A 22,853-nucleotide genomic window follows, 5' to 3' on the forward strand; every position below is an offset into this window, starting at 1 on the left:
TTGTTCCCCTTCTCCAGGGATTATTTTCATCATTCTTGTCCAGCTCGCTTGCAGCTTTGCATTTAATTGCATTATTTATAATCAAAAGTTTAGTTTTTGGTGGCATAGAAAATACTGGGTCAACAAAATAGATCTGGGCAACGTTTCGAGCTTAAAGTCATATCTAAACAACCCCCCCCCCCCCCCCATATAAAAAAAAAAGAACTTTATTTTTTGATTACATGGTCTTGTCGACATTGGGCTGGTCCGGCAAGTAGTTATCCAACAAACTATTGATGCCCAATATGAGTTGTATTTTATTGTTCACGTTAGCGCTCGATTATTTTTATGTTGCTGGCTGGGCAACATAACCAGAGGCAACTTGAGTTTTAAGAACTTTGTGGTGACGTGAGACCCAGGTAGCTTGTGCGAGCCGACGTGACAACCCAAGGCGTAGCTCAGCGTCGTCATCCGCATGTTGGCCGCCTTGGCGTCCGGCTGGACCAGCCTGAAATCGTACTTGTAGTCCTCAAGAATCAGAACGAGGACCAGGATGTAGGCTAGGATTCATCCTCTCGGGAAATGTCCGCGACGTCATGCCCCTCTCATTCTTCGAAGTCAGGGTGAAGGTGTCTAGGAGGATGTGCTTCAGAGGTGCGTCGGAGCGTCGATGTTCGGCAGAGGGTCTTTGCGTTTCAGGTCGGTGTACCTCAGTCTTGAGACCTGTCTGTCTATGCTGGAAAAAGCGATGAAGAAACTTCATCGTGACGTCGCCGGTGGGAGGAGCCTAATCTCAATCGGCGGCGAACTCAACTGGCAGGGAACTTCATCGCGGCGCGTTGATGACGTCGACGGAGAGTGGCGATTGAGTTGAAACTTCATCGGGATTTGTCCCCAAAATATGTCCCTAGAGGGAAATGCGCAACGCCGCATCGAAAGGTCTCGTAAAAGCAACATTTTTAACTTCTGAAAATGTATAATGCGGTACAATCTAAATATAATTACCGGTGTCAAGTCCAGGTCGCATGAATCATGTCTTTCTACGTAAGTGAAACAATTTAGATGATCGCAATGCGTGAGCTGCATCGCGATCGTGATGAATCGTCATGGCCGACGGTGGATGTCGTACGTAAAGTGCGGACGCGCCTCGTCCGTCGCCACACGGCATCTCGGCTGCAGTGTCGGTAAGTAAGTGCATGGCATCTCAATGGGCGGTTTTAGCGTACCGCTGCCGTGCGCAGCGAAATTGCTACTGGGAGCTCGCGCTGTAACTTTGAAGCATGCTTTTCAGCGCGCTTAAAGCCTTACCAGCCGTACCGTGGCCACCGCAGAACACGGTAACGGTCTCCTAAAACTTGCTACTTGTAGTAAACAGACACTGTGTTGTTTTTGGTCTTATTGACTTTGCACGAGTGTGCTGCCTCGTGATGTTTCTTTGAAAGCTCGGATCGTAGCGCTCAAGCTGACGAGTTAATTTCTCTAGAGCTGTGCATGAGGCACTCCGATACCTGAATTCTAAAGTGTAGGCAATGGGCATTACATCAACGCGGAACCAGAAAGGCTGCCAATTTGTTGTGCGTTAACTCGTGTTTGATTGGATGATGCAGGACTCATCTGCTGTGGCCAAAGGTGCTAGTGAGGACCCAGCACAGATGGCAGCTCCACCACTACCAAATGGTAGGTATAAAAAACAGTCTGGATTCATCTCCATAATACGTGGTTTGCGCCTTTGTCAGGACATGTATTATGCATGAGTGCCGTCGGTAGCCTCATGCTGGTGGCCATTGATGTCGTGGGGTTGCAGCTTTGCTACACTGTGATCATGGTGAACTGCGCTGGCTCCAGTGGCCCAAAGTGACAGCTTTTGTACCCATCTCAGCAATTGCACAAAAATGTGAACATGACCTGCACTGTGCATAACTATGTAGAAGATGCTGTCATTAACATATTGTGCCTGGTCGGTAGCTCCCAAGGTGACCGTAGGTCCAACCGTGTTGATGTTTCTAGCAAGGTGACATCTCAGCAAGACTTACAAAAACTTAAGTGTACACATGGTGCAGAGACAATCCACACATAGTTACTTGAGTTTTGTGTCGGACAAGACACAGATCCAATTAATGAGACTGTGTCAGGAAAAAGGCGGTGCCTCCGGTCCTGTTTCCCAACAGCAACCTGCTTCCACCGAACATTCCCGGCAGCACCACATCTACCCACTGCCCTGAAATTGACAAGGGAATGACACTAAGACAAAACTGGCTCACCAATTCCAAAACCGGTGTCTGCTATTTATATAAAAGGTCCACTTCTAAAAATATTTGCTGCAAAGGGCTGTGGAAGCAGGACGCACCTGGCTGGGCATTGCCTGTCGAACTCGGCAAAATCATCGGCGTGCAGTTTTGTATACTTCTCTTCATTTTTTGCACTCAGGTATTCACGTCCTCCACCTTTGGCTAGATATCACGATCTGCCACAGTTGAGAGTAAGTAGCAGATGGTTCTCGCCACCACACAGAGCAATATTTTCTGCGTACTGAACTGGACAAACACGGACAAACTTTGTCATCATCACTTGACGGTTTAAACTTCTGCCTAGGCTTAGCCCAAGTGCCTGCACTAACACATATTTCCCCGCACGTCTCCGAGCAAGCGCGCCCGTGGCCGAATGGTTCTCGTACTTGGTTCCCACACAAAGGGCCAAGGTTCGATTTCTGGCCGCGCATGCACCTTTTTGTTAATGTCCCGCACATCCACCAAAATTTCACGAATGTCAGATGGTCAGGTGACGAATGAACAGAAACTAAACGTTTAATTTGGCAAACTTATGCCGAAAACAAAAATACAAAGAGGTAGCATCACAGGCATCGAAGGTCGGCGGAGTAGCACGATCGAGCGCAAGAGCGAGACTCTCTCTGTATCGCCACGCAGAGCCCCTCATGTACATGCGTGGACTTCTGGAACAATCGGCATAGAAAGTTCGGTGCGTAGAACATTCTGACTTTGAACAAGCAATGGGATTCTTGAATTAAACCAGAATGCAACATTTACAGAAACAACAAAAAGGTGCATGTGCGGCCAGGCATCATACCTCAGCCCTTTGTGTGCAAGCTAAGCACAATAACCATTCGGCCACGGGCAAGCTTGCTCGGAGACGTGCATGGCAATATGAGCAGCCTCTGCCATTAACCACATCTGACATGTACCAAGTGGTGGTCACCAACACGGTGCCCTTGGAAATACTCAAAGGTCTTGTCTTTTATACTGACATGACATTACCTGCAAACCATGTATGCATGCTACTCAAACTGTGTCATGTCAGCTGTGCACCAGTCATCAGGTAGAGCTGCATCGGAAAAAGATAAGCACAAGCGACCAACGACCGGAGCAGCAGAATCGCGACACACGGTGGTGGCCGGCACAAAGCAGCCCATCCTAAAGCTTGCATTCCGAAAGCTATCTTATCCCTCAATTTTCTGGCAGCCACCAACGTTGAGACATGGAACATGACTGGCACTTGCTATCGACGCGCTCGGGAACAATAGCGCTGCCTGTCGCAATTTTGCTGCTCCGGTCATCGGTCACTTGTGCTAACCTTTTTCAGCTGCAGCTGTACACTGCCACCCTGGATGGTGAGGGCCTGAACTGCCCCCAGCTGCACTGTTTAGGACCTCTTGCCCACTCAGCGGGAGCAGCTGGTTGCATTGCACATGCTGCTGGGCACCCAACATTACAGCATGAGTGCCCTAGATGTAGAGAAGTGCAGTCAAGGTCTAAAATTGGCTGGCAAGCATTCTTTGGAGAACCGTCAAAAGAAAACCTGTGTCATATGGCACTAATGAATTATTCCAGGCCAAGTTTCTTCGTCCTTGCTTTATTGAGTTACACCCTGAGCAGCTTGGGCTCACAGTCTTTGTTGTTTGCTCAATGCAATGCGGAAGAGCTGGACTTCCACAGCACGAAAAACATTGACGGGAACAACAGTTAACTTGTCATTGGGAATCAGTTATGACAGACAGTTATAGCATAAAGGAAAGTGAATGCAGGACTCTTCTGTTTTCGCCCCTTTTCATTTTCGGACCTTGTATTGTGTTTCAAAGTGAGTGATTTCCAACTTTTCGCTTTCCATTTTTCATGTGATGGACAGAGCAGGCCTGTCTGCTGCAAAGCAATTGGATCATGCTAGGTGCACATTGCTCAAGGCTGCTTGCTTCATAGGTTGTGTGTTGTACTGGAAGACCCACAGCATGAGCTTGCTGGTCTGAGCAGTTCCTTGGTTAGGAAGGTGCCCGCATAAACAAAATGTCTTTCAGGAGTCTCGCATTCTTGATATTTCCAGCACTGCATCAGAGTTCTAAAAGAAGATAAAAGCAGTGGTATGCCATACACTACTGCTCACCACACCCCTGGGATTCTCTTGTTTTATGCAATTTCTGTAACATAGTCTTTAAAAATGCTTGTTTTTAAAAACATTCACCCTTTTCGTGTACTTTGTTTGCAGGCTGTGGAGGGACAAGCAGCTGCAGATAGCCAGCAGTCGTCTTCACTGACCACACTCGTGCTGCCCCTCATGGGGGTGCAGAATTTCCATGCACAATTAAACATGCTCCCTAGGCACCATTTTGCGTCTGTCATGATTTCAGTATAGCATGGAAAAAAGGTTTGCAGCACTACCTTGGTCATACCCGACAAAATTGTCATTCATCGAATACAAATTTTGGGTCAGGAAATCTCGGTGCAATTGTTTATGTGCCGGGACTCGTATCTCGACTTCAGATGTCGATGTATATTTCATATACAGGGAACCAGAAATTTCACAATTAACGGTGACAAGGCGGTGCAAGTTCAATCGTCCAGATACCAGCAACCACAGTTAATTCTTCACCTTTTCTTCCTCTATGCTTGCAACAATGTACTGTTAGAGCCAGAATGCCTATGCAGTCAATGGGAAACAAGATGCCACCCATGAGGAGGCCCTCTTTTATTCTCTATTCTAATGCCTCGACGTTTCACTTATGCGGTTTGCATTTTTGCAAGGTTAACCTGCCAAAAACATTGTGTTAAAAAGCTTTTTCAGAAACATCACCTTATTACAAACTTCCATTTTTAGGTGCCATACCAAAACTCCGCTTGAACTGTCTTTAAGGTAGACCACTCTGCAGCCAAAGGGACTTACCGTGTCTACTTGATTTGGCAAGTTACAAAGTATGACAAAACATTGCAAGCGGATACACACAAGTATATTTCACAGATGTGACGAGAGACAAAGCTCGTAGTAGCCTCAACAGCTGCCAGGCTTCAAGTTTGAGCAGGGAGACCCTGGTAGGCAGCATATACTTACAGGGGTGGCCACCTCTCAGATTTTCAGCACTGCACAGCGTGTCCTCTACTGTTGAAGCTTACACCGTCCTCGGGGTCGGACTCTTGGGGCTTAAGGGAGAGGCCCCAAAATAGAGCTATACAAGCCCGCATTGTGCAGAAAGTCAAATGATGTTGCTGTGCCTAGCACCTTTGCAACCACCGGAACCTGCTTTTCAGCATCCCATTCACTGCTCTACAACAGAATCCTAAGCAATGCTTTTTGTTAAGCTTGGCCTCAGAACAGCAGAGCATTCATTGGGGTTGCGAGGAATTGGTGTGCAAGCATGGCTTCAGGGTTTTGTCGCTGTCACCTGCACACAACAGTGAGGTAGTATCTGACATGAATGTTTCATAACCTTTTCAGTTGTCCAAAAGCACATCAAGACTAGATAGAAATTCTACATGCTAATGCAGCCTCTACTTGGAGGTAGTAGTTGCATAGCATCCCAAAAAGGCTGAAAATGTAATAATAAAAAAGTTGAAAAAAAAAGTGGAGATATTCCACTTGTCTTGCACAATACCCACAATTATGCCTTCAGAGCAAAGAAGTGTCAATTGAGTTTATAATCTCTTTATTTTCCTTTATATACAAAGGAGGGATATGGGGCATATAATGTCAAACGTCAAGCTGCATCGCTTGCAGCTTGACGAGGCGACCTACCCGGTGTGGCAGAAAAGCAGCAGAAACGTTTCAGACAACACAAGCAAAGAACAAGATACTGTACCAGTTTGAACCTGCAATCGTAAAATGAAAACGTACACAACGTGCTGCAGCAGAACAATTTCCAGATGTTGAGGCCCGAGACATTTGGATGATACACATGCAATCACGAGTAAGCTTGAATCCGTGCGACTATCTCACACGACACTCATCACTGTGAACGAGGCACCCGTTTTCTACCGAGAGCTCTCGTGCAAGCGCATTGAGAAAATGTGTATTGAGCCACTTACCGACAACACCGCTGAATTCGCATCGCTGAACTTCTTGGTCGTCGTCTTTCCGTCTTCACTTGGCGCGCGAAGCCCACCCACCTTCAGCCCCGGGTTATCGATTATCGCCTCTGTAGCATCCAAAGAATACGACTCGCAGCACACCGACGCACGGTGACGTCTTCGTCGCAGCAAAATGTGCCGCCAGCAACGCTCAAAGAGAGCACTTGCTGCTCGGCGGTCACCATATGGGGCCCCTCGCGACGCCGCCGAAGCTTCCACGGCAAATGTCAGCACCAGCGAGTGTCGGGCAGTATTCCCCGATTACGTCCCTGACGAACCTTGAACGGCGAACACATAAAAACGTAGCGATAGTCCGCTTTGGTCCGCCCCGTCCGCGAGCTTGAACGTCGCCATCTTCATTGACTTTGGCAACTTTTGCTGCCCGACTACTACAAAGTTATCTCCATCGCCAAACTCAATCGTGACGACATTTTGACGTCACCGCGAACTTCATTATTTCAACAGCATAGCTCGAACTTCATCGGAATCCGTAGGGAAAAACTCAATCGCAACGTCACATCACGTGACCAAAAGGGCAGCCAATCAGCGACCGATTGAGTTAACTTCATCGTTGAGTTTGCGATCTAGCATAGACAGACTGGATGAGCATGTGGTAGTAGATGAGCATCCGGGCTTCTAGAACCCTGTTCAGAGGGTCCCTGGACAGGCGGCCCAAACGCTGAAGGACGTAGTCTGGGTACTCCGCTTCGGAGCGCCACTTGACGACGTCGTCGGCGTCTGCGGTTAGGAACGGCTCCGCGAGCTCGTCTAGGTACCCGTTCTGCACTGGTGGAATGACATCTTCGAGTCTGTACACCTCTTGAGGAATTGTGGCGTCCTCGTTCTGGGGAGGGATGAACTCTAAGATAGCGTCTGCGGTGGTTGTGGGCGTGTGTGAGGATGTTTTGGCCAGCTGCGGCGACTTTGATTTCGGCCATAGTCGACGTTGCTGCCGACTGCAGTGTAGATTCGTCGACGATCAGATGTTGCCGACTCTCGACGGCTTGTCTTTTTCGTTTGCTTCCGAACGCGGTAGGTCGTCGTTGTCGTGTCGGCTGTGGACGTTTTCGTCGACGCGGTGCGAAGTAAGGTCTCATTGTTATAAGTTGACAAGATAAAGTCGCACCTTTCCCGATGGAACGTCTTCGACGCCAATGAAGTGCTTGCAGAGCGCATTGGCGCGAACAGAGTGTTCTCCGAAGTTTTCGCCTACGTACTGAACACCGTCGGATTCGGAGGCAAGGATTCTGCGGGTTCGGGCTCGTCCTGCGATGGTTTCCTTGTGTTCGTAGACATCGGTTTGTAGCCGCTGGCCCGATTTCAGCGATCCGTGGGAAAACTTGACGACAGGAACATCTGTCGAAGCTTGCCGAACTTTCAAACGCCGCTTCTTTTTGGCCATTTTGAATGAGTGAAGCCAACCGGCGGAAACTTCAAGCGATTTCCGGTCGGCTATTTGAGCGCCATCTCTGATCCGTTTGTATCCTATTAAGAGCTTCTGGATACATATTACTGTTGCTGATAAAGATAGGTAACTGGGCAAGTTCGTAAGAGTTCACGTTGAAAAACAGCGCGACTGGGACGAGGACAAAAGGCGAAGAGAATACAAGACGGGCACTGACTATCAACTGGTTTGTTAATAAAACATAAGGAGGAAAGACTATGCAATGAAAAACATGGAGTCAAATTTTCGCGCGCTTGTTGGGCGCCTCGTGGAGTATGTCACCTTCTTTTTTCATCTGATTGTAGCTGTTCTTTTCTTCTTTCTTTCCTCAGAAGCTTTTACCCTAAATCCAGAAAGTTCACCTCGCTGGGGATTAGAGTCACAGAAGGTTGGCTCACACACGAACTGTTGTTCTTCGTGATGTTGTACGGTTCAACCATCTCTCGACATGTTTGGTCATGGTGTTCCATCCACCGAAAGAAGAAAGAAATAGTATAATGGTGTCTTCTAAGCGTGGTTCGCACCCGCATATTCTCGGCAATGATGTGAATACGCGGTGCCTTTCAAGGAGCTGTGGTGCTCTCTGAGGCGGATGTGTAAGCACCGGCCAATCTGCCCGATATAAGAGCGCCTACAAGAAAAGGGAATGCAATAAACCACGCCTTTTACGAACGACACAAAGTTTTTCCCATGCTTTACCTTACATACGTTATATTATGATTTTGTGTTTCCGTCCCTGCGTACACGTATATACAGCGGAACATAATCTACTTAGTTTGTTTATGGCTGAGAACACAACATTCACCTCATATCTGAGGTGAATGTTGTCTTTCAGGAGACCCAGTCAAGCTGTTGAGACAGCTTTTTGTCTGGGACTCCTTCCAGTGTTTCTGGAAAATAAAGCTTTTGATTTGATTTGATTTGATCCGGACGCGACTTTTTTAAGTCCCTGTAAAATGCGGTCAAGATAACGAAATAAGGAAGATGAATTAAGATTATTATTTCATCAGGATTCGAAAGTTTAATAAAAATCGTAAAGATTAGTTCCAATTTCATGTTGGAAGAACCAGTTAGAAAAGAAAAAAAAAAAGAAAGTTTCAGTTATTCCTTATCTTCACCGCATTTCGAGTCGCTCGTCCGCCTGCCCACCCGTGACCTACGCGGGCAGGGAAAAGTAGGGATTTTTCATCGTTGCCAGCTAAGAGTCGCCTCCTGGAACCTTCCCGGCCGGCGTTACTTGAAAATTCAATAGCTTCACGGAAAATTTTTATTTTTATAAAATATTTTGGTTATCAGTTGAGAAAGGGCTATTGATGCGGTCTAGAAATTTCCAGCCAAATCGAAGTTTACCAAAAAATCGGTGGAGTTGCGAAACACCAGCGGCTGGGCGCACTTTGCATTGATTGATTGACGATCTAATGAGAAGTGGCTGTCACTGAACATGCACTGTTGCCGAGCAAATCTCAATCGAACGACGCAAAGTCAAGTGCAATCGTTTCGGAAGCGTCGGACATTCGCAGAAAAAGGCAAACACTCTTTGTTTTTTCTAAAAAAAAAAATTGCCATAACATTGTTTTGTAGAAGAACGAGACGGCGGCAAATGGGAGCAGTTCTCTCTTCTCTATACATCGGCGACAATACACACCTCTTAGAAAGAAGGCCGTAGCGCTCCGAGTGGTACGTCACAAAGTCGGAGAAGTAAGGCCATGGCCATGGGCGTACCAACCGGGGGGGGGGGGGGGGTCAAGGGGGGCACTGCCCCCCCCCCCCTACCCCCCGAAACAGCCGCCACTGGGCAGGGCAAACACTGGCCGGCGGCGCCCAAAAGATGCCAAGGGCACCGCCCCCCGGCCCTGGGGGAGGGGGGGGGGTCTGGTTTGCCCCCCCCCCCCCCCCCGCTCAAGAAAATTTTGGTATGCCACTGGCCATGGCGCAATTACGTGAGAAAATATCTGGTATCGACGTGAAAAAAGTTTCTTGTCGAGCGGCGCGATGGTGTTCATGCGCGTTTATCCGACATTAACACACGTTTTAAAAGCGCAGTCTTGTACAATTTATTATGTAGACAATATAAACGTAATATACAACGCGTTACCGAGGTTCAAAGTGCCAAATTTATATTTATGATTATCCTCGTAACCGCTGGACTACGTGCAGTCCCGCAGCTCCCCACACTTTTCGAATGAACCGGCTCCGATGCGACATCTTCGCTCATACGTGCTTCGATTCCGGTAAATTTACATTCTGTGTGAGCTGCTGACTGTCTGAAAAGCAACGCTGAGACATTTCAGGGAAGGGAACCAAAAAATCCAGTCACCGCCGCAGGGAGCGCACACGAGCAAGAGATGGGTCTTAAGCCTTTTGTCCGACACTGCAGCCGGTGCTGTCGTGTGTGGTTCTTTTAAGACTTCTTTCCTTCCCGTCGTTTCTCTGTCGTCACCGCAGTCTCAGGTAGTTCTTTTTTTTGTGTTCGCTTGATACTACGGCATTTACGTGGATTCGCGGAACAAGTCTTGCTACTGTTTGAGTGACATGTGTGACAACTAGTCAACGATGATACTGGCCGATTATCGATAAACCTCTCTCTCTCGACAGAGAGAGACTTCTTGGAGTTCGTGTTCAAATGTTTTCGTGGTGGATATCGCGGGACGTATGGATACGATTGACGATAGACTGGTGAGAAGCAACTTATTTACGGGCTTTCTTGGTCATGTGGGACGCAAGTAAAGGCGATGTTTTTTTGTTTTTTTTTTTAATTTTGTGATATAATGGGATTTCGTTCTTCGTCGTTATTCTTTTGTATTTGCGTCGACATTATAAATATGCGTGGTAATATGCTAGTTTTTACTGGAAGGTGAATAACAAATTTGTGTGATTATTGGAAGTGCGTTGTTTTTGCTTATGGGTTTCTAGAATCTTTACTGTATTAAGGTAATAGTATTATTGCATACAAAATAAGTTATATTTTGTTCTAAGGCAGCTAGAGCCCATAGGGAAAAGTAAATTAGTTGACTTTAAACGGTCAGTTTAGTACCCCTGCCACACGGAAAAGTTAATATATTTTCATTAAATGCTACGGGATGTAATCAGCTCGCGGTCTTGAGTGATTATACGAGCATCGCAAGCTGATTTATCGATCCCATAATGTCATTCGATCAAAATTACATTAATTTTGCCATGTGGCCGGGGTATAATGCAAGAATTCAGTGACTGCACGCGATAACATCGCTTACATGATCGTAAGTGACACTTGTCTAGCCGTGTCCACGTTGACTACGTCTACATTATTTTTAACTGTGATATGTTCTGCTGTGACTAATCACTGTGCGTCTCGCCATTTTGTCGAAGTATTTCTGTATAAGATATGCATTTTTACAGGGGTAATTGCGTAACTCAATGTTTTTCAGTTAAAACAATCACATTTTTCTATAGACGTCTTACACGCATACCTCGTGCCATTTCGTACCGATTATCTAGAGGTGTAATATTTTGCCCGTGTAATAAAATGTTTTCTAGCCCCATTGCTATGTGCAGCTTTCATTTTAGCTAATAAGACACGCGTATGTGACAAAAAGCGCGTTACGACGGTCGATCCACGCGCGTTGCCTTCGCTTCGACGCGCGCCCCCGATGGCCTTCCTTTGCGACGTCACGAGAAGAGCGCTACGGCCTTAGTTTATAGGGGGTGTTGCTACAATAGGATGCAAATTCGTTCGGAGTTCTGAGGCTGCTCCGAACTCCGGACGAACTTGCATCCTTTTGGCGCCGAGGGTGAGAGAAAGGTAGAGGAGGGACAACGCTTTCCCCCATAACCTAGCCGTTGCTATGACGACGGCGCGCGTATTGTTTTGTTTATTTATTATTGTTGCCCGCCTCAGAGACGGGGCAATTTTCCCAGCAATTTTGAGGTTGCTGGCGGGTTGTTCCCCAGCTTTCCCTAGATCGACACGATCGGATCCGGCTCGAAACGGACGAGCAACTCGAACAACTCAGAGCCGTTCGAAGGGGCAGCAGCCAATCAGGGACGCGATATTTTCACGGGACACCCCCGTGGTGGTGATGATGACAGCTAAAGACTTGGTTCTGGTTTGAAATCGATCTTTTTTTGAAATAAACATTTTCAGAAAGATGAGTTAGTATTCTCAACGCCATTCAAATACATCAAAACACGTTTTTAGCGCGTAGCTGGATGTCTAAATATTGCAAGAAAATTCAAAGTGAATGATGATGATAGCAAGTCGTAGCAATTCGGTTGCTGCGTGTGAACGCGGACGGCCCGTGTTGCTGGTGTTGCGACGTCAAGTTGCTGGGTGAAATTGCTCCGTCTGAAGCGGGCTTTAGGGAAAAGTTACCGCCGCCGGGCAGAGTAGTTGCCTGACCGTCGGGTAGAGGGCGCTGGCGAACTCGCCACCATGAGGTTGCTTCAAGTTGGTTGGTTTCGGTTTGAACGCACACGCGATTGGGTGGCTGTTTCATGCCGTTTTCGCTTAATACTGTGACGCGAATTTCTTTCTTGTAGCACACAGCGACTGAAACAATTATGCTGAACCACTTGGAGAACTACGAAGTGGTTTCGAGCCCAAATTGCGAGCATATTTGCGAATACCAGACGCGTTGGATTACGTCCATCGTTAATTTCGCCCAGGTTCGGCGGTAAAACAACTGCGCTGTTGCACAGGGAGGATCAATCATTGCACTCGGCGTTACACGCGGACACTGTTTCTCTGCTCACCCTTTAGCTGAGACTAGGAGCTCCGCCTTCAGCGCTAGCTCGCTGGATTCCTCGGTGCTCTGGCTGCGCGTGCCTGCCATGCACGCTTGCGTCAGCAAGGGCAGAAAGCTCGCGTGAAGGTGGAGCTTGACGTCTCAGCTTAAGGTGCAACCCCACCGTGCATGACGTTTTGGTGCTTTTCCGACGGCTTATAACTTTTTTCTATGTATCTTACAATTATAAAGTTAGTGTCAAATTAAAGAACAGTTTCCCAAAAATGCTTTAATGTCTTGATATCACGATTATTTTTAGTTGGTTAATTATTTGGCTTTTAATAGACCACAGTCTCTAATATTGAAAATATTATTTCCCGAGTTATAACGTCCCATCGTCCACGATATTTTACGTGAGCGTTCGGTTAGATGTAATAAAATAAAAAAAGTAAGGAACAAACTGTACAGATAATGTATATTTTAAAATAAAAAATAAAGTTTAAAATTGTAATATTTTATGGCGCTATGAAAACGGAATCACGTCAACTAATCAAAATAACGAGACATTAAATTATGAAGCATCCTTCGATATTACATTTTCCAGATCTTCCATATCGATATATTACACGTTAAAAATGTTATAAGACCTCTCAACTTTTCCCATTCAGTCACGGCGAATTGTAGTTTCTTAAAGGGACCCTGCAATGACTTTATGACTGGTTTTTAATTTGCACTGAACCTGAGCGTACTGAACGTAGTAACTTAATCCAACTTTTCTTTTCTCAAATTTCGCTTTATTTTAAAAGTTATAGGCAAATTAGAATTACAAAAACAAGCAAGAAATGACCTCCTTCATGACGTCGTAGGTCCTGCCTTGAGTGGCCTTGAACTAGAGGAGGAGTAGTGAGCTCATCGAGCGCACACGGCTGCCGCACTCCGTGTCGACGGCTCGAGAGGGCGCCACTAAAGCACGTGTTGGATAGGCTGTATGAAGCGGGCGGCCAGGGCAGCTCGTATTGCATTTGCAGCGCGACTAAACACTAATTCGACATAACATTTCATTGGCCACAAACGACAGCAAACACGGGGTAAATATCAGTTCAGAACGGGAGCCACTTCGCGCTGACGCACCGCCAAATGGCCAAATCGCTAACAGGGCCCGCGCCGAAGGCCTTCGGAATGCTCGGAACCGGTCGGATTCTTGAGCCGGTATACGACCACAGCGCCGCCGTGTACATCCGGGACCTTTCTACGCTCCTCGTTTGTCCTAGCCTCATCCCACTAGCCTTTTCTAAGTGCAAAACGAGCGTGTTGGTAACGGTAATTAGACATGAGGAAGATACATAGAAAGGGGGGACGGACAACGAAGACTTCCAACTAGCAAGAACATCTATTGACCCGAAGTTTGCATATATAGGTGAAGGAGGGGAGGGTGAAAGACGCTACATTGGAAAGTGGGAAAGCGATGGGAGAGGGTGTAGAGCCAGGGAAATGAGGGACGATCCCGTGGGGTAGACATCTAATCGCTTGGAGCCGCGGAAACAAGGGACGTCAGCTCTGGCCCCAGGAAGTTTATCTCCCTCCTGGATAAGCCTATGGACGGGGATCCGAAGTTGTTGTGACTGTGGTGCATGGCGAAGGCCTCCATGATCTCTGCTGCAAAGAGTGCGTGTATTCGATTCCCATGTCCTGCGGTGCTAAATACATCGGACAGACGGGCCGATGCCTAAACGATCGGGTGAGGGAACATGCAAACGAGATCAAGAAAGCCGCTTCCGACACTTCGGAGGTTTGTTACCACCCGATTGCCAAACACACCTCTGAGTGCAGCAAACCCTGTTCGGCCGACCTTCCCTCGACCACCAGGATTGGAGGTCATGCCTCAAGATACGGACGAGAGACCATGGAGGCCTTCGCCATGCACCACAGTTACAACAACTTCGGATTCCCCGTCCATAGGCTTATCCAGGAGGGAGATAAACTTCCTGGGGCCAGAGCTGACGTCCCTCGTTTCCGCGGCTCCAAGCGATTAGATGTCTACCCCACGGGATCGTCCCTCATTTCCCTGGCTCTACACCCTCTCCCATCGCTTTCCCACTTTCCAGTGTAGCGTCTTTCACCCTCCCCTCCTTCACCTATATATGCAAACTTCGGGTCAATAAATGTTGTTGCTAGTTGGAAGTCTTCGTTGTCCGTCCCCCCTTTCTATGCATCTTCCTCATGTCTAAATAGCCTTTTCTAGTATGCGCCGTTTTTTTCCGCCGCTTGGTGGCGGGTATGTCGACTGGTCATTCCTCGTTTCCGTACTTTCTAAACTGCATTTGTTTCTTTTCTGATCTAAAATAGTGAACAAAAACTACTTTCATACATAATTGAAACGGTTCGCGACACTTATATTTTGTATCTCGACTAAAAAAAAGCTCTTAGAGGCTTTGACCAGTGACAAGCCCAGGACCAAAGACGTCACATTTTGCGCGCTTTCGGTACCGCGGGTCGCTCTCGTCGGTGGAGGAGGTTTCCGCGTCGTCCGGTTAAAATATGACGCTCTGATATTTAGTTACTCTCTCTGTGCCCGCTGGCTTGCCCCAACCCGAAGAGACGTGGAAACTGCAAAAAAGGTAGACGCTTAAGGCCACGGTCCCACTGAATGTGACAGTTTAGGTACTTTTTGGCTGGTCATTACTCATCTCCTTTTAAATACTGTTTTGTGGGATTGATGTCATTCGAAAGGCAATGCAATCCTCTTTCATTTGATATTATGTGTGTGTTGGTGTTTACTGTTCATGCGCATTTGTAGCGTTGCGAATATGATGGCGCGGACCCTAACTTGCTCCGCTAGTTCATGTTTTATGAACGATCCATCAAAGATAACACGGTTCCAATATAGCAGTTTTGTTAAGATGATGTCGGAGCAGAACGTAACGATACACTTTTTTGGTATTTGCACTACTTTGTTTTTTTCATCCCTCCAAATATTGGCCTAAAATTGACATTTTTCAGCACAAATATTTTTTTAATGACAAGAGCTAGGACAATGAAATCAGCTACAGATGTAGTGCTTATAATTGGTAATATGCAGAAAAAAATTTAATGTTGTGTAAAATTGTTTTGTTTAGATATTTTATATCAAACGTAGCACTTTTTTGTGCTTCGAGTCATGGTACTTCAAATGCCGCTGAGGAAATAATTAAACTACGATAAAATCTTTTATACCATTTCGATCTACAATGGTTGCCCAAGAGGTGGACGATGGCTTTTTTTCATTTTCAAAGTCATAACGCTCCAGGAGCCCTTCAAACTTACCTGTTTTTGACGCATACCTTTTTTGGACATCAAACAGATTTATTGGCATCTAATAACATTTATTGTTTGGAATAGATATACATTGCGATGTATTAGATTCTCAGAATGATCTTGCTTTGTTTTTTTAATGGGTGTAGAGTTTAGCTAATTTTAAAAACAATTAAAAACTGTTTGGGTGTTTTGTTGCGCTACCTGGCGGATGGCAGACAAACTGCTGATTTTAATGTTAAAAAAAATTCCGAGGGCGGCGTTGGCGTCTGTATCATCATCAATCTCCGTGTCTTTTTACCTTCACATTTAATAAATATATTGGAAGATTTACTATCGATAAATGAATGGTTTAAGTACTGGGTCAGGTTAATAAATCTAATACAAATAATTACACAAGCGTAGCGTGATATGATGTGTTCGTCATTCGATATGATTGAAATCAATAAACAATAAAGACGAAGAAGAAAAGAATACAGCTGTGTTCACTTCATGCCTAGAGTCACTAAATGAGCTCTAAAGTATCGGCACTCCGTTGCCCAAAATTGTTTTGGGCGCCGCCATTTTGGGTCTTTCTCAGAGAAAACGCAACTGCCGATCATCATGATCCAAAAGTACGACTTCCTCAGCATTAGATGCGGTGCTAGGAAGCTGATGCAATATTGCAATGCTATGTTGCGGGTTGTTTAAACATTTGTGAGGGATGGAAAAGCGTTTCCTGTGATTTTAGATGAAGCTTCAGATAACTGGCCACCATGATTTTAAGCCACAATATGGCCAAGTGTCGTTACTCTGAACCGTAGATAATTAACTGGCACAAGCGGGAACAATGAGGAAGAGGCAGGTGTCAAAACGTAGTGGCTTGTGGAATCCACGGGGCTTACGTTATGGCCCCTCCAGGTATTACAAGCCTCTTGAACAAGAGCATGAATAGTGTCATTAAATAAGCTACGCTTCAGAGTAGTGACACCTGCCATATTGTGGCTTAAAATCATGGTCGCCAGTTATTTGGAGCTTTATCTGAAATCACAAGAAACGCTTTTCCGTCCTCCACTTTAAACAGTTTGCGACAAAGCAAAGCAACATTACATGAGCTTCCTAACACCGAATCTAATGCTGAGGATGTCGCACTTTTGAATCATGACGATCGTCAGTTGCGCATGCTCTGCTCAAGCACGAAAATGGCGGCGTTCACAATACTGTCGGGGAAGAGAGTGCCGATACTCTAAGCGCAGCTCATTTATTGGCTCTATAGTTCCCGTGAAACTCCTTTTCCCTGACTGAAACTGAAAGTAAATATGAATAATACACCATTATTATAGCTTATTTAGTTATAACCAAATACACATAATGAGAGGAGGAAGCGGGTGGGTAGGAGAAACGTGGGTTTTATGTGCGACCGTTCTAACCGTCTCAAAAGAGAGAATGCGCGAGCTTGCGCTGGTTTAAAAAAATACGATCCAAAGAAAAGAGGCTGCATGCTGTGTTCTTTGTGATTGTGCGTCTAATTGCTAATTGTTGTGGGTATGTTTATACAACCGGAAGTTAGTCTGCCTTAGTGGGCGTCTGGTGTCTCAGCTGTAGATGAAGAATTTAGCCAGTGCGGTACAACCGCAAACCTGGGGTGTTTAACGTGCACCACGCCGTAGTGATACACGACCGCACGCCGGTACGATGCTCTTCCAGATCAAAACGGGCAGGGGCGGGGAGGGTTCTGCAGTGCGAGCTTTCGCTCCACGTGCTCCGAGCTGGCGTGCGCTATGCACTCCGTGCGGGAACTATAGGGGGCGCTTTGAAAAACGCGCGCAGCGCCGCTAACGGAGGAGCTGGCGTTCGACTGCGAGGCGCGTTCAGCAGCCTGCGGCGCCTTTTCGCATGCCAAGCTGTGGCGGCGGAAGCGCGCACGGACGAAACTTTTGCTTTTTGAGCCGACAAGTTGAGGGTGACGTTGCATGAGTGCTGGGGCAGAAGGGCATTTAGCTGTTCTCCACTTCTTATATATTGAGTTTGAGTCGTTATTAGGGGTAATTTCTCTAGTTGCGGCCGAAAAAGGAGTTGGAGCAATTTTCCAAAAAACGAGACGGCCGCCACCATAATTGCTCTGAGTGGGAAATTTATTTCGCTCGTCGCTGTAAACCTAGGACTGCTGGAACGATGATATTTGGAGGCGAGTGAGATGTTCACTAAGTTTGTGCGCGAAGAGTGCCAAGTTTCTTTAAAACAGCAGGTGTGAAAGTTATGTTTCTAACGAATAAAGAAATAAAGCTGTACGGGGTATCCAATATTGGACCCAAAAATGTTGTGTTATAACCGGGCTGTGCGAAGTGCAGATTTGGACTCACAGGTTCTCGGACTTGACAGTAACATTACACAGCACTTATTATAAAAAAAAAAAAAAAGGCGGCATAGGGAAACCAGGTGAAAATTTGGTTTGGGCGGCGTAACTCAATGGAACCGGTTTTGACCATGAAAAGGCTGTCAAGAGAATACCGCTGGTCGGGGGAGGTGGAGACTTTAGAGGTAGGAAGGGGCTAGTGCACAGTACTTCCAATTGAAACAACTTTACGAAAGGTGGTTCCAAAGCCGAGAAAACAAAGTTGTCGGCCAACACACGGTTTGGCCGCCAAGGGCTTTTGCAGTCAGCTGTTGTGTAATAACCTGTTGTGCGAGGTGCTAATTTTCAGCGCACAGGTACTTTGACAGGACCGTCACTTGGCACAACACTTATTATAACAAAAAAGAGTTGGCATAGCGAAACCAGGTGGAAATTTAGTTTGGGCGGCGTAACTTAATGGGAACTGGCTTTGACCGTCAAGGGCTGTCAGATAATACCACTCATCGTGGGAGATGTACAATTTACAGGTAGGAAGGGACCAGTGGACGGTACTTCCAGTTCGAACCACTTTGCGATTGGTGGCTTTAAAGCCGAGAAAAAAAATTGTTGTCTACAGAACTCGGGTTGTCAGCGTTTCCATATCCAAAAGGAGGCTGATCAAGAAAGAAAGCACACCACATAAACTTCCAGACTCAAACGTCGATTCTCCAGTGATTCCGAGTTTCATTGTTGTTTTCTTTAGATTTATATTTGTCACTTTTTACCGTTCGAATCTTTCTTCATGAAGTACAGATTGCGTGCCATACTTGTCCAGAAATATGATCGACACGTACGATGGGGACGAAACTTCTTTGGAGAGCATTCCTCCAACGAAATTGGCACTGCATACCCGCGAGTATGGGATGGCATTTCAGTTCGTCCCATCGGCGCTGACACATGTAGATGGTACGGAAACAAACGCAGAGCGCAAAGCGGCAGTGTAGAATATGTCAGCCTTGCCGACACAGCGGCAGACATGATCGGGAGCCCAAATTTCTCGCGTCGTACGGCACGGCTCCATCGTTGTCGCTGTCCACAAAACATCGGCGAGGTGAAAAACTGTGAAACTTTGTCTGCACGAAATACGACGCATAACTATTGAAGCACTTAATGACGCAGCACAGGCAGCACTTCATGCTGTGAACCCAGCGCAACCGCACCACTCCGACTTCAAAGCGTACCAACGTACGCGGCGTGGTTTCGGTTTCGTTTTCTCTGGGGTTCTCACTGCCTACCTTCGGTACCTGCCGCGCGGCGGCGCGCCAGTCGCGTCGCACGGAGTGTATAGACGCTTTGCAGCAGCTGTGCATGGACGCCGCCATAACTGACCTTCAGTTTTTGTTTCCTCTTATTCCGTTTATTTCACTTCATCATTACCATAGCAGGCCAGGTAATTGCCATATTAGATTTAACTGTGTCCTTTTCTAAGGCATCGGCCTTTGTAGAGTATCGTCAACTACCGTTTAAGTTGCTCGGCATCTCGGTAAGACAAGAGAAGGTCAGCAATGGCGGCTGTAATTTGGCGCTTGTGTAAAGCATCTATACTCCGTTTCACCTTATGTTGTACCGCAGAGAAGGCTAGAAGCGCGAGCTCATAGCGTTGGAGAGCTTGTGCCGCCGAGGAGCAAGGACCTCGCGCTTGTACCTTCTACTGCGGTACATCATAAAGCGAAACAGAGTATAGACCATGCACTCGGCCACCGATCCCCCCCCCCCCCCCTTGTGCGTCTAATTTATATACAGGTAGAAGTATTTGAAGATCGACGATGGGCGTCGATTGTCTCGAGGTAATGTAACGTAATAACATTATATAAACGATAAACATATTGAAGGACTGAACGACTAAATTTTTTAATTCTTGGATTGTAATAAAGCGGTAGCCTATTGCACTTACTGTTGATGAAGAGCAATATGAGGTGACGAGGTAATAATTAAATGATGAGGCTCTATAAGGACGACGACATTAGTGGGTGTCGAACCACAACGTACATTGCTAGACTTGCTTCAAGTATCGTGTACCTAAAGACCTTTCTTCACCCGCAATAGAATATGGTAGAATCAATGACGATGCTGCTTTACAACTGTATGTGGAACAGGAAAACTGCACTGTGCAAGTGCGGCTTATTTGTTAATATGAGAGACGGATTTCTAGCAGCACTCCCTGATTGACTGCTTGGAACAAATGGCTTCGTTGACGTAAAGTGTCCCCGTTCCAAAAGATTCTTGAAGGCTGCTGAAACCGCAAAGGAGTATGAGGCGAAAAATAAGAAAAATGAGCCTGGCGTGAAAGGTCCAAATCACCACTATAGCTTCTACTACCAAATACAAGGGCAGTTACACAATACACAAAGAGGGTTTGTGATTTCTTTATATTTACAATGAAGGGCATTGATATCCAACGTATTCAGAGGGATGACACCTTCTGGTCAACCAACAAAGAGCATTTTCTACTCAAGTTTTACATGGAAGGCCCGACTTCCGCTGAAATTCTTCAGGTAGACGAGTTGTCCGACCTAATAAACTGCCATTACCCCCGATTTGGGAATCTCTCGATCTTCGTTCGTAGGCCATAGTATCATGAGATCGAGGGGTGTGGCTCTTCGTCCGCCGAACATTGATTCGGCGGGTGTTTTTACCGTGTAAGATGAGACCATCGCGTGTTGCTGGAACAAGAACCTGGCGATTCTTCACTGAACCGCTTCTTCCGTAAGCTTCAAGAGGGCTTTCTTCGTTTCGCACACCATCTGTTCTGCTTGCCCGTTAGTTGGAGGATGGTATGGTGCACTAAGGTGATGCCTGATGCCGGTTTTCTTCTTTTTTTTCAAAAACTTGTTTATTTTATTTGAAGCAAGATTTGGCGCTTTATCAGAGAAAAGTATTTTCGGTAGGGCAAAAGTAGGAAAAACAGAGCGTAGAACGACAATGACGCCTTTGGACGTCGTGGCAGGCATCGTGTAAACTTCCAACCGCTTAGAGTACGCATTGACAATGACTCCGCAAATGCGGATACGCTTCGCCACCCACCGACTGAATAATGAATCGTTTTCAATTACTTTTTATGATGGCGCTGGACTTGAGGAAGACTTCGAGTCTTTCCACAAAGTTAGTCCAGGTGCCAGCAGTGTTCGAAAAGTCGACAACGTCGGTAGCCACGTGCTGTGCTTCATACTGGACGCTTACCATTCTCTGAGAAGAAACTTGCTTGTTCGTCTGCCACGAGTCGTCCGATATCAGGTCATCACCGCTATATACTCCATCGCCGGACAGAACAGATCTTCATTGTCCGCATGTCCATAGTTAGGAATCACGTGAACTTACAAATTACCGAACGCTCATAACTTGCCGTCGCTAAACGCCGTTCATTCATAGCCTCTTCATTGCAAATAAACGTCTTCCTATTTATTCTGATGGTTTTCATCATAATCCTCCTAAGCTGTACTTACAGCATTATGTGTGTCGGTACTTCCAAAAATATTGGAACGGCGTTTGTTTTCTGGGAACCCTATTATGTAACAACCTTTACAACATCTTCCGGATCCCGTGAAACAATATTTTGTGATGTTACTTTTCAGTCGTCATTATAATGGTGAGGTAAGTACCCTAAATCGCGGAGCAGTTTACTTGACGTCCGCTTCCACTGGTATTTTGGAAGATTGAGTCTACTGAGCGTGCATTCCTGCAGAAGAAGTTTTCAATGATATAATATTGATACGTCAATCAACAAGTGATTCCTTCTTGGTAAGATTTATTGCGAAAACCCGTGACAACCGCCGAACCACATTTATACCCAGCCTGACATTTTCGCACAGAGGAGTTTGCTAGGCCACGCTACTTGAACCAGGTGAGCACAGCTGGCAGCGGCGCGAGCAAGGCCACGAGGGGTACGTGATGGTGCTCGAGCCATCCCTCCGTGAACCAATGTTTCGGCCACCCCACTAAAGCCCCTCGATGTGTTTGCGTTTGTCTTGCAAGTAGCGTCAAATGCGCGAGTGCACGAGGCCCATGTCTCGAGAGGCCCTTGGAAGCAAATGGCGGCGCAGCACTGAAATGAGCGGGCCTTGGAAGCGAATGGCGGCGGAGCACCCGCTCATGGCACGTGTCTCGCGCGCTTCCACAACGATTGTTGGCGGTACTTGTAAAAAAAACGCTTTTATCAAGGGGCTTTACACCCCACGGGTGCGTGTCGCCATCTATTGGTTGAACTAACGCTTTGTTCAAGATGGCTGCCGTGGGACCGAAGCCTTAAATATGATTGCAGGGCCCCTTTAATGTAAAGTACAGATGGCGACACGTGTTCAAGAACAGCTTGATGTGCATTTTCCATTGTGTGCCGCTTGGAACGCCACGTGAAAGACAGAAAAAGCGCCAGATGTCAGGGTGTCAGATGCCTGGATGCCCGCAGTGAGCGAGCCAGAGATGTGAGAACAACAAGTGCGAGGCTGCGGGTGCACCACAGCTACTTTTGCGCGCGTTCTACTGTGCGTCGGTACACATGCCCGACGCAATCCAAATGAAATGGGCGCCATGAAATGCATTCTGCCATTTCAGATTCCGCCACGTATGCGAAAACATTTTAATGTTTTTATCACTTGCATAAATCATTTACGATATCAAACTATGCTTATCGGAATGGTTCGACTATATTTTGTTTCAGAAACCACCTCGGTGGCTCTTAAGTGGCAATGACATGAAAACGTCTCAGTTCCTCTCAGCCA

General features: G+C 46.5%; 1 pseudogene; it reads right to left on the reverse strand.

The window, feature by feature from the left end:
- Positions 1 to 303: 303 nt before the first annotated feature.
- On the reverse strand, positions 304 to 7,728 carry LOC115331036 (annotated as a pseudogene).
- Positions 7,729 to 22,853: the final 15,125 nt, after the last annotated feature.

The sequence above is a fragment of the Ixodes scapularis genome, unplaced genomic scaffold, assembly GCF_016920785.2.
Source record: "Ixodes scapularis isolate PalLabHiFi unplaced genomic scaffold, ASM1692078v2 PGA_scaffold9__187_contigs__length_104089568, whole genome shotgun sequence".
Taxonomy (NCBI): Eukaryota; Metazoa; Arthropoda; class Arachnida; order Ixodida; family Ixodidae; genus Ixodes; species Ixodes scapularis.